Source organism: Panthera pardus, unplaced genomic scaffold (assembly GCF_024362965.1).
Source record: "Panthera pardus isolate Hobbes unplaced genomic scaffold, ASM2436296v1 HiC_scaffold_13, whole genome shotgun sequence".
NCBI classification, from domain to species: Eukaryota; Metazoa; Chordata; class Mammalia; order Carnivora; family Felidae; genus Panthera; species Panthera pardus.
The window spans coordinates 112,648,068-112,660,239 of NW_026526688.1; positions in this window are offsets into that span (position 1 = coordinate 112,648,068).

A 12,172-nucleotide genomic window follows, 5' to 3' on the forward strand; every position below is an offset into this window, starting at 1 on the left:
TTCTCAGGGGTGAAATTCAATGGACTTTTACTCTCAAGTCTCATGCTTTGGATTGTTTCCTGTAACTGACATTCTATTTCCAGATTTTTCTCAGTGCTCTCTTCCCTTGATGCCAAGTTAGAAGCTGGTGGCTTACTCAGTGCCTAATTAGACCTAAAGTTTTTTTGGTTTTTGGTTTTTGGTTTTTTTGATTGGGGGAGGAGGAAGAGTCAGCATGCTGTTTTAGGAGAAGTTGTGTTTATTTCAGGCACTCAAAAGTTCACACAGTCATCACCTGCAGCTTCACACATCACTGCCTGACCACAAAGACATAGACATCTATAGCATAGCACCACACTGTCATGATTCCTCTCTGGCTCTCTGGCTCCAATTCCACTCTCCTTATATATATATAATATATAATATATAATATACAATATATAATATATAAGTAATATATAATATAATATATAATATATAACATATAACATATAATATATATATATACTCCCCAATATAATTTGTTAGCCAACAATGATAATGATAATGATAATGACAATGATAATGATATCATTATCATGAACTCCCACTCCCCAATATAATTTGTTAGCCAGTTGGTTCTTTTCGTATCTACATATTCATTATCATTATTGTCCACCATAATAATGTCAAGTATTCTAAGTAATGATCCTAACATTGATATTTTCTGCCTTAACTATGCTGCTGAAATTCAGTTGTAGATTGCAACAGATTTCTCAACATTTCCAACCAGATGCTCCACCATCAGCCTCACGCTCAACGTGGGTAAAAGAAAGTTTATGTTCTTTTATGACAGATTGTTTTTACCTTCTGACTTTCATGTTTTGATTAGAGGTATTATTATTCTTGCAATTGTTCAAGTTGAGACTCTGCCTTTTTTTTTTTTGAATCCTCATTGCTTACCCGGCGATGCCTCATTACTTTCTAAAATTGATGCGTAAGAAAGCCAGGGATTAAGAGACTGGTGTGAAGCCATCCAGCTGGTTAGTGACAATGTTCTTGGATAAAATCTAGGTTTCTGGATGGTCGGATTTAGTACTCGTTTCACTGAATCAGGCTGAGAGAATTTACTACCATTCATACAAAGATTTCTAACTAAAGAAAATGTAGTAAGCAATATTTTTCTGAATATCAGCGTAATTTTGAAAAGAGTTTATTTAACTGACAAAAAAAAAGTGTGCATTGAACTAAAAAGCTTTGCATTCGTGATCAGATTTACAGAGGAAAGATAGATTTTATTTTAAAAATTTTGTTCTGAAAATGTTAAGTTTGGGCCTGAAGAGACTCTGAGAGTGTAATGATGAGGATAGGGATTCTAGACATTTCTTGATGATAGATTTCATTTAATCTTCATAGCGACCCCATGAGGTATGTATTATTATTATTCCCATTTTGTTGATAGGAAAATGCAGACTTATGGACATTAAGCACTTCATTCAGGGTCACATATGTAAGAAGGTGAAGAGGGGCACCTGGGTGGCTCGGTCTGTTGAGCATCTGACTCTTGATTTCAGTTCAGGTTATGATCCCAGAGTCCTGGGATTGAGTCCTGCATCAGGATCCGTGCTGAACATGGAGCCTGCTTAAGATTATTCTTTCTCCCTCTGCCTCACTCTCCGACTCATGCTCTCTCTATCTCTCTTTCTCTCTAATATAAAAAATAAATAAAAAATAAATTAAACAAAAGGGTGAGAGCCAGCATTACAACCCAGGCCACTTGGCCTGATTCCAAATTCTGTTTTCAAATGAGAGAGTAGGACTGGGCCAAAGATATTCTAGTTACTTCTGACACTCTTAGAATTTCTGCAGCATTGTTCCTTAAATTTTTTTAATTTTTAATTTCATAAACATTTTCATTTCTTTACATATTTTAACGCCAGCACATCTTTTTAATAGATTCCACTCCTAAATTACAATGCTAATGTTTTCCAGTAGTTGGAAGAAACATAGAAGAGTGGACAGCTCCTTTCCCAGCTCCTTTCTTGAGCAGATCCCCAATGCCAACCATGCGGTGCCCAAGGGGCTGTTGAGAATGTCTTGTTTGTTATTCCCAGTAGAGAGAACACTTCCCTGTGGAGAATATTAGTTCATGAAATATGTTGTGAGAGAATCATGCATGTGAGGAGGGCAGCTGTGGACACTCAGCTCTTTTTTCCTTGTATTTTCTATACCCAGTTTATATCCACCTGTCAACTCAGGCGACTCCTTGTTCTTGAGCAGTGGTGCCAGCTGGCAGCTTTGGCCGCTCGTGTTTCTTCTCATTTCTTTCTCATTGGGTTTCTTCCCTACGGGTTCTTGTTCCCATCTCACAACCACTAACCTATCCATAAAGAGGATTTGCCTAGAATATTTCTTGTCTCCCCATCCATTAAAGTGTTACAGGATCTGGAGTTTTCCCCAACTCTATAAATTACCATTATTGTCCTTCACTACAGTGTATTCATATCTGTTTTATATATACATTATTAAATTATATATATATTTATATATATAAATTATATTCTATATATATATTTTATATATAAATTATATTCTATATATACTTATATATATTCACATATATATACACATATATATATTTACATATACATATAAATATATATATATATATATTTAAGAGACTATGAAAGTCAACAATGTATAGAGGACAGTGGGCTGAAGTAATAAACTTTGTCTTGGGTTCTATTCCAGGTAGTTATAGTCACTTATCCACTCTAGGCCTCTGTTCCCTTATTTCTGAAAAAGAAGGGTTGACTAGTTCTCTAATGTTCCCCCTATATAAGGAAAGTTCTAATATTATTTATGGTAATAATAATCATAATACCTAACATCTATTGAGCATTTTGTCTTTCCCAAACATTGTGCTAAGTGCATTCTTTTCATTATCTCACAAGATAAGTGCATTCTTTTCATTAATCTTCACAAGAACCACACATGATAGGTATTAATATTAGTATTATTCCACTTTTCAGTTAAGGAAAATGAGGCCCAGAGAGATTAAATGATTTGCTTATGCCACACACTAATAAGCGATTTCCATTAATAATGGGGCTATGCACAAATATTCCAGTTTATGTCTCCTTCTAAGCCCCAGCTGGATTTTATTTCCCCAGCCCCTCACCTCCCCTAAAGTAGAGCTTGGCCATGTAAATTGCTTTGGTCAGTGAAATGTGAACTTACATGACATATGTCATTCTGAGCAGCACTTTGAGGAGTCAGTGTGAAATTCGCCACAGTTCTTTTGCTACCTGCCATCAGTATTTCAGATATCGATGTCAGCTTTGTCAATCTGGGTTCTGAGTGGGGACAATACAGACTAGGGACTCCAGCCAATCCACTTTGGGCATGTAGTGAGTGTGAGAAATAAATCTTTGTCTGTCTTTGTGTTGTTTATCACTTCAACCTAACCTGACCCATCCTGATGGATTCAGGATACTGAAAGCATGACTTTTAACACTAAATCTCACTGATTCTAAAACCCATAAGCTTAACCACTATTATGGACTGAATTGTGTCCCCCACAAATTCATACATGGAAGCCCTAACTCCCAGTGCCTCAGCATTTGACTGTATTTAAATATAGGGCCTTTAAAGTAGTTAAAATGAGGCCATTAGGGTGCACTCTAATCCAATCTGATTGGTGTCCATAAAAGAAGAAGAAATCTGAACACACAAGAGACCCCAGGGATGGCACAAAGAGGAAAGACCATCTGAGGACACAGTGAGAATGCAGTCAACGGCAAACCAAAGAGAAAGGCCTCAAGAGAAACCCATCCCGCCAACACCTTGATCTTAGACTTCTATCTTCTAGAACTATGCAAAAATTAATTTCTGTTGCTTAAGCCACCCAGCCTATAGCATTTGTTATGGCAGCCTTAACAAAATAAATGCCACTACTCTATTCCATTTCCTTGAAGATAGATATCACTTACTAATTACTGAGTCATCAAGACCCTAAAAACTAAAATATCATAACTACCCATTTCAACTTTAATTGGCACAGCAATCTATAGATTTTGCCATATAGTTGTCTTTAAAATAAAAAGTGATTCATCCAGGAGCCAAACAAAGGACTAGTAGCTTCATCCGGTAATAGATATTGTTATCAGGTCTGCATATGAGCCCTGGAATCTAAAACTGTATTTTTACTAATGTCAGAGGGCATCACACAATGCTGAAATGCTACCAAATGCAATTAGCATCGATAAAAACTAAAATTCAGTGATAAAAGACTTTTTTAGTGAGGACTACCATAGCTCTGAATATGTTAATTCTCTGTTACTCTATATTTGGAAAATGTATTTCTTCAGAAAATGCAACACTTTTAAAGCAATCTGTAATATTTTTAGGTCAGCAATAATAACTGACAAAAAATGAAAATGGCTCAATAGATTCAACATTTAAACATATAAACATATAAACAATTTCTTTATATATATGATAATCCCCTCAGATCATTTAGACCCTTACATGATTAGAACTAGACACTCTCTACATTCTATTGTCTAGAAGGTATTGCTTTGAGTATAGTCTAAAGCCTTTCATAGGTAGGCATTCATAGAAATGAAAATTGTGACAAGCACTCTAATGTGGTCCCATGAGCATTGCCCTTAGTGTTCCTCCAGTGATTGTATCATGTTATATGGGAAAAACAGTTTGGTAGATGTAATTAAGAATACTAATTTTTATAGGCTGAATTGTGTTGAAATCCTAACCCAGTACCTGCGAGCATGACCTTATTTGGAAATAGGGTCTTTAAAGTTGATCAAGTTAAGATGAGCTCATTAGGATGGGCCCTAATCCAGTAAAACTTGTTTTCTTATAGAAAGGTGGAAATTTGGACAGAGAAAGATATGCAGAGAGTGAAGATGATGTGAAGATATAGAGAGAAAGCCATTCACAAGCCAAGGAATGCCTGAGACTATCAACACCTGGGGCAGAGGCATGGAGCAGATTCTCCCTTCGGCCTTCAGAAGGATCCAAACCTGCCAAAAGTCACCTTGATTTTAAACTTCTCGCCCCCAGAACTGTGAGCCAATACATTCTTGTTGTGCAAACCACCCAATTTCTCATACTTTGCCATGGTAGCCCTAGCAAATTAATGTACTAGTTGATTGACTTCGAATTTACAAAAGAGAGATCGTCAGGGTGAGTATCTAATCACATGGGGTCTTTAAAAGCAGGGGATTTTCTTCAGCAAAAGAGGAAACCAGAGAGATTCCAAGCATGAGGAGGATTTGATATGCCATAGCAGGCTTGAGATGGAGAGGCCACATGGCAAACAACTGAGGGAAATCCTTAGGAGCTGAAAGCGGTCGAGCTGACAACAGGCATTAAAAAAGAGAGTTCAGTTCAGCAACTTCAAGAAACAAAATTCTGCCACAACCTGAATGAGCCTGGAAGTGGATTCTTTCTCAGAGCCTCCAGATTTAGGAGCCAAGTCCAGACAACACTTTGATTTTGGCCTTTGATTCTCTGATCAAGAGATACCAGTTAAGCCCATCTAGACTTCTAACATATAAACAATGAGATAATAAACGGATATTGTTTCAAACAGCCGTTTGGGGGTAATTCAGTATGTATCCATAGGAGGTAAATACCCCATAACTAGCAAGTATTGACTGCTTTCTTTACCAGTCACTATTCTAAGTGTATCATTGTTTTTTTAAGTTTTTATTTATTTATTTTGGGAGAGACAGAGACAGCATGAGTGGAAAGGGGCAGACAGAGAGGGAGAGAGAAAGAATCCCAAGCAGGGATCATGCTGCCAAAGGAGCCTGACGTGGGGCTCTACCTCATGAAACCATGAGATCATGACCCGAGCCAAAACCAAGAGTCGGACACTTAACCGACGGGGCCACCCAGGCGCCCCCATATAGTTTTTAAAAATTAACATTATTGCCATGTGACTGGGGCTGTTGTAGTCCCAAGGCAATAAAGATAAGTTCAGAGTGGAAAACTATCTGGCATCTGAGGAACAAGAGCCATATGGCAGACAGGCAGTAAATAAAACACCCTATTCAAGAAAAAGCAGAACTAGTGAAACAGTGGGAATTTAAATAAGTATAATAAATATCTTCATAAAGGTAAGTTAGGATGTCAGGAACACAAAGCAGGAACAAACAATTATGAAGAAGAACCACTCAGCAATATTGAATATTAAAAAAATATGCAATTGTTGAAAACACAGTAATGGTAAAATAAACCATGTCTACACTGCCTGTAGGAGTGAATTGCCAAATGTATGGAAGTAACTATCAGAAGCTTTTGAAAGGAGGGGGAAAAAAAGCCAGAAAAAAATACCTTCACAGAAATATAATCCAATTTTTTTACAAGATAATCTCTTAAGAATAGGAATTCTAAAAGTAAGGATTAATAAGCATCGTATGTATTTTACTCTTCCCTCCCCGCAACTATTGAGGCAAAATAAGCCTATGAGGTATGTGGGAAAAACTCCCAGCAAGACTTTTATTACAGCCGTGTACACGGCTGATATGTACCTTGATAACTATGTAAATTTATGATTGTCCTACCTCAGGAAAGATATAAGGGAGCCAGTAAAGTCAGAGAGGACTCTTCACTTTCTGGTGTCGAGCCTGGGCCAGTTTCAGGCCTCTGCCTTCCTCTGCACACAGTTACTGCCCTAGGAATAGTCCTAAATGTCAGTGGGCAGGAATCCTACATCTCTACAGCTGTCCTCACTCCTCCTTGTCTGATCATCCTCTAGCTGAGGGACAGCTCTGCCAGGCTCCACTGCAGAGTGCACTTAGCAGCCTTTCCAGGGCCACAGTGACCTGGGAGCCAGTGAATGGAGAGCTGACACATAACCCAAGTCAAAGCCTGGAGCTTGTTATGGAACGAGCAATGAATTAAGAAGGCCAAAATTAAAGTGATGGTGAAGCATGTAGGAGGTGGTCTGGAAATTTCCACAGACAGAGTGCACATCTGTAGAGTCTTGTCTACAGACTGGTGAGGGATTTAGAGTATGAATGAGCGACTTAGCATTTTGCCCCTGAACCACAGCTTAGTGGTTTCAACCATACTACCTAAGCTTTCCTGATATTGACTCTCAACTTGTATAGAAATGCAGGATATCTCCTCTTCTAAGCGGTTCTATCATAATGTTCCATTAACTTCATTTGGAAGCCTAAGACCATTTGCCTTTGGACACCACCCTTTGCCTGTTCCCACCTGGATGGGTGGAGTTCTGTCTCACTCTGGCTGTCACTATGCTCCCTCACCCTGTTGCGTTTTACTGAGGCGTGCTAAAGACCAGAAACATACAAGGACAAGAGAGCTATGAATCACAAAGGCTGTGAATAAGAGGCATAGTCACATTCTGAATCAGATATTTTTGGAATCAGACATTCTTGGAAAAGTGGTCACACAGATCAAATAAAGTTCTATTTTTTGTATCAAGTAGTTATAAGAAACTACTGGTAGAAATGTTATCAGTCAGTGGTCATGGCTCAATATACGAAGAAATTTATGAAGAATCTGAGAAAATCCATGTATGAAATCTACATGATAGATTATGAAGTGAAATTAAGGACTATTCTTATTATGTGAGGTTAATATTCTGAAGGACAACTGTATGTGAACTTTTGTTGACTTTTTTTGAGGGAGACATCTTAGCATCCATTTTCCCTTCCTTGGAGCTCCCTTTTTTCCTTTGGGGGAATTATTTCTCCCAGATATAAACAGTCTTTGTGGTACTGTGTTCAGGATTTCTTCCTTCCTGTAGCAAAATAAACCTGGGCTAATAGAAACCTCTCTCCTGGGAGGCACCCAGGTGGCTCAGTTGGTTAAGAGTCCAACTTCAGCTCAGGTCATGATCTCACGGTTCTCGGGTTCGAGCCCTATGCCGGGCTCCGTGCTGACAGCTCAAAGCCTGGAGCCTGCTTCGGATTCTGTGTCTCCCTCTCTCTCTGCCTCTCTCTCTCTCTCTCTCTCTCTCTTTTAAAAATAAATAAACATTAAAAAAACTTTAAAGAAATCTCTCCCCCAGGACTTGGAACTACAAGAAAACTGAATTAAGATGATGACAACTTTTGGAGCTTTCCTTCCATAGGAGAGCCCAGAGTGTATCCCGCTGCCCAGATATCTGAAGACTATTTGAAGTCCTGTCTTCATTCTTTGTCTGGTTCCATCTACTCTCTAACTTCCCAACCACTCTGTGAGCTACCCATTGTAAAAAATCTTGTTGGTTCTTGTTAATTGCAACACCAGTCTCTCAATTAATAGGCCTTCTGCAAAGTACCATAAAGTAACCACTCTTTTAAGGCATGGCTAAATGAATCATTAAGTATGGGATCAAAGAAACTCAAGGACTAATGTCTTCTCTTCCACTGACTTCTTTTGTGATTCTGAAAAACTTTCTTACCCCGCTAAGCCTTACCTGTAGCATGAGAACAAAGCCCTCATTCCAGGTTGTTGTTGGAATTAGGTGAGTCTTTCCCTGAAAGTTCCTAGAATGCATAGAAAGAAAGCCTGTGAATTTCCATATCAAAGTGGTGCATTAATCATGAAAAATTGGGCATTAGTGATTTGGCCAATGATGACAAGATGCAGTGCTGGGCAATCACTTAAAAGCCAAGATTTTGTGAAGAAAGTTATACTTAATAGTCAAAATACATTTCCCTCCTTATTACTATGCTAGGCAGAGGTCAGAACTAGCCATTCATGGGTATATGAATTCTGGTAACATTTCTTCTTTGTTGGCAGTAAAGGTGACATGAAGTTCCCCATATGAATATTTAAAAAGCAACTTGCTCTGCAGTTATTCACTTATTGTTTCAATTCTTGGCCGGTTTAAAACTGCATCTCTGTTTACAAAGAAATGAAAATGCTGCTTTACACAAAAATTACATTCAGTCTGAAATAAAGACCAGACAGCACCAGTTTGATGGGGCTTTAGGGGTTTGGAGCTGACGGCCAAGAAAGAATTCTTGAAGACATCTTTAGTGCAAAAAGGTGATTTTATTAAAGCACGGGGACAGGACAGTGGACAGAAAGAGCAGCACTGGGGTTGTGACGGGTAACTGATTATATACCTTCAGGTTGGGAGGGGGTTAGGGATAGAGTAAGTCTCTAAGGTATTTTGGAAGCAAGGTTTCCAGGACCTTGAGGGACTAGCTGCTGTTAGGAAAACGCCATTTATTACCGTTTAGTAAAACCTCAGTCATGAGACCCTTCAGATGTATATCAGGGTGCCATGAGTTTGAAGTATGATTACCAGCATATATCTTGGGGGAGTTGAGATAAAAGAAGTTTCCAAAGGAATTTTTATATGGTAAAGTAGACTTACAGGATCCTGGGGAGTCAGGATAATGTTAAGCCAAGATTCCCTTTTGCCCCTAGCAAAGTGTCATCATCCAGGCAGCTGAACTCCTAGAGGGAGGTCACTCTGCCGGTTTCAGGGGCTTGTCAACGGGCTGTGGGCAGTAAGGGAATTTACTTTTTCATTTGCCTTAGTTTTCCACATCACCATAGCAAGCACTTAAACCCCTTTCCTTTGTTCTTTGGTAGCCAAGAGTGTCCATATTCCACTTGCGGTGGGGGACGGGGTGGGGGTTGGGGGCAGCGCTAGCTTGTACTTTGCCCTCAGCTTGCATTATGCTCCCTCATCAAGTTTACTGAAGAAAGAAATTTTGTCCTGGGAAATAACAGAATTGGCCTTTTCCAGAAACAACTAGAACCATGGCTGAGGGGTACTACTTTCTCTGCATCTCCGATGCTTTGTATTGGTTACTATGCTGAGGAGCTTTCAAATCATACCCCAATTCTTGGCAGAAACTATGTAAGCAAGAAAGCAAGTTTAGTTAGTCTCATATAACTAAGGATTTTAAAATCTTGCATTGATGTAACAGTGAATTTTTAAAACAGAAGAACAGTAAAGAAAACAAAAAATCCTGTAATGGGCCCCACTCTGTGCTAGATCATTTGGAGCAGTGGGTCTAGGGAACCTAGCTGAAGGCCTGAACTCCACTCCCAACCCATCAAGGGGGAGAAGAGAGTACTGTGCAAAACATTAGCCTTCCTTACCTATGAACAACCTGGACTGAGTGAGCACAATCTTTATGGAGTTTTTTGAAAACTGAATAGTCTGTGGGAGCTAGCCAGAGAAGAGAAATGATGGAGCAGCCATGACTTTAGGGCAACATTTTTCAAAGTCAAATGAGATCATTCTTTAGCCAAATCATCTTGAGATTGTGAAAATATGTGTACATCTGGGATTCATCCTTGATTCAAGGAATCAGAGAGGTGCCTGTGTGGCTCAGTCAGTTAAGTATCCAACTCTTGACTTCAGCTCAGGTCATGATCTCAGAAATCTAATTTTTGCCCTTTCCAATTTACCTTCTAGTCAAGAAGAAGAAACTCAAGGAAACAATGCATTTAGTAAACAATTATAGATTCAGTTTTACGAAAGGTAATCGAGACAGAATTCTGGACAAACAGGGACTCTGAGAGAGATTGTATCAATGACAAAAATGTTATGTTTTGCCCCCAATACCACATCTCCCTAAACTAGCAGTCATTAAGTGGCCACTGGAATTCAGCACAGGACATTTTTGCTCCCACAAACATTATTGGTCAGCATAGCAAGTTTTGAAATGTGAGTTATTCACCAGCACCTTAAAAAGGGAAAATACAACACAAAAACCGAGATATCTAATCCTTTCTGAAAAATCAAATTGGCAACAATTGGCTGTCAATGAGGAGCAGCCACTCCCACCCCACCCTTAGGCGTTTGGGATTTGTTTTATCACATCTCCAACATTCTCTTTCCCCAACCAACCAAAGTGTCAGTTGACATTTATTATTGAGCTTATGCGGATGTTTTTGTTGCTGTTCAGTTAAAATGAAAGTTAAATGTATTCACTCTGAGGGCTGTCGCTCATTACCTACATAGCCCTGGTACCTGGGGGCATTTGGGTTTTAAAATTCTCTAGCAATGATGATAGAAACCCTAATCACAGCAGTCCTGACTTTATTTTTTACAAAATCTAAGTATATGAGAATTCTTTATCAGCATTGTAGCCTTTCCATCTTGTAATAACTTTGCAAAGAAGCAGTATTCTTTTTCAAAACTCTTGGAGGACAATTCAGAAGAGACCTTTGAATTCATAAACTTATCTGGTTAATAGCAAGAGAGAGAGAGACTTTGAAAATCCAGAATACTCAATTCTGGGGTTATAGGGCCAGCTGACATTGACCATACAGACGATAGTGTATTTATTACTTCATTGCTCAGATAAGATATGCAAATCTAGGAAGCTTTAAAACAAGGATGTTTCTAAAATGCCAGTGAAACAACTTATAGAGTATAGCCCTTTACTGTTTATAAAGTGACATCAAGGGTGCACCTGGTTGGCTCAGTCGGTTAAACAACCAACTCCTGATTTCAGCTCAGGTGGTGATCTCACAGTCATGAGACAGAGCCCTGCGTAGGGCTCCATGTGGACTCCATGCCTGCTTAAGATTTTCTCTCTCTCTCACTTTCTCTCTCTCTCTCTCAAAAAAAAAAAAAGTGACATCATATTATTCCTTTTAGTTTTCACAGCAACCCTAAAAAGATTATGTTATTATCTAATTCTATAGACCAGGACTCTGCTGTTGGTAATCAGCTGACTTTTATGAGGTCAAATAGCGACTAATCTACAAAGCTGGAGTTTCAACACAGTTCTTTTGATCTACCTATATTTTTCTCTCCATTACACAATGACCACCTTCCATTATAATTTCAGGAGTACATTCATAATTTTCAGAAGTACATTCACATAAAGCCGGGAGAAATATAGCGCCACAAATCATACTAGCCATCAAGAGAGATCTCACATTCCCAGCACTCAGATTTGTATTTCTCCCAAATAAAAGAGAGTAATACAAGACTGGCTGACACACAAGTCTTCTCCCCGTTCAGGTTTTAAAAGCGGTATGTTTTTGTTTGTGTGCTTTTTCATGTTCTAGACAACTTTCCAAGATGTTTACTGGAGGCAATGAAATACCATGGAAATGCTTATGCTACAGTCAAGTTCATTAAAGATTTGAAAGGAGAAGTTTCTATAGACATGGCATATTAAAGCTGAAAGAGATCCAAAAATTGCTTAACCTGGTTCTCCTACTCAGACATGAGAATATGGGGCCCAGAAAA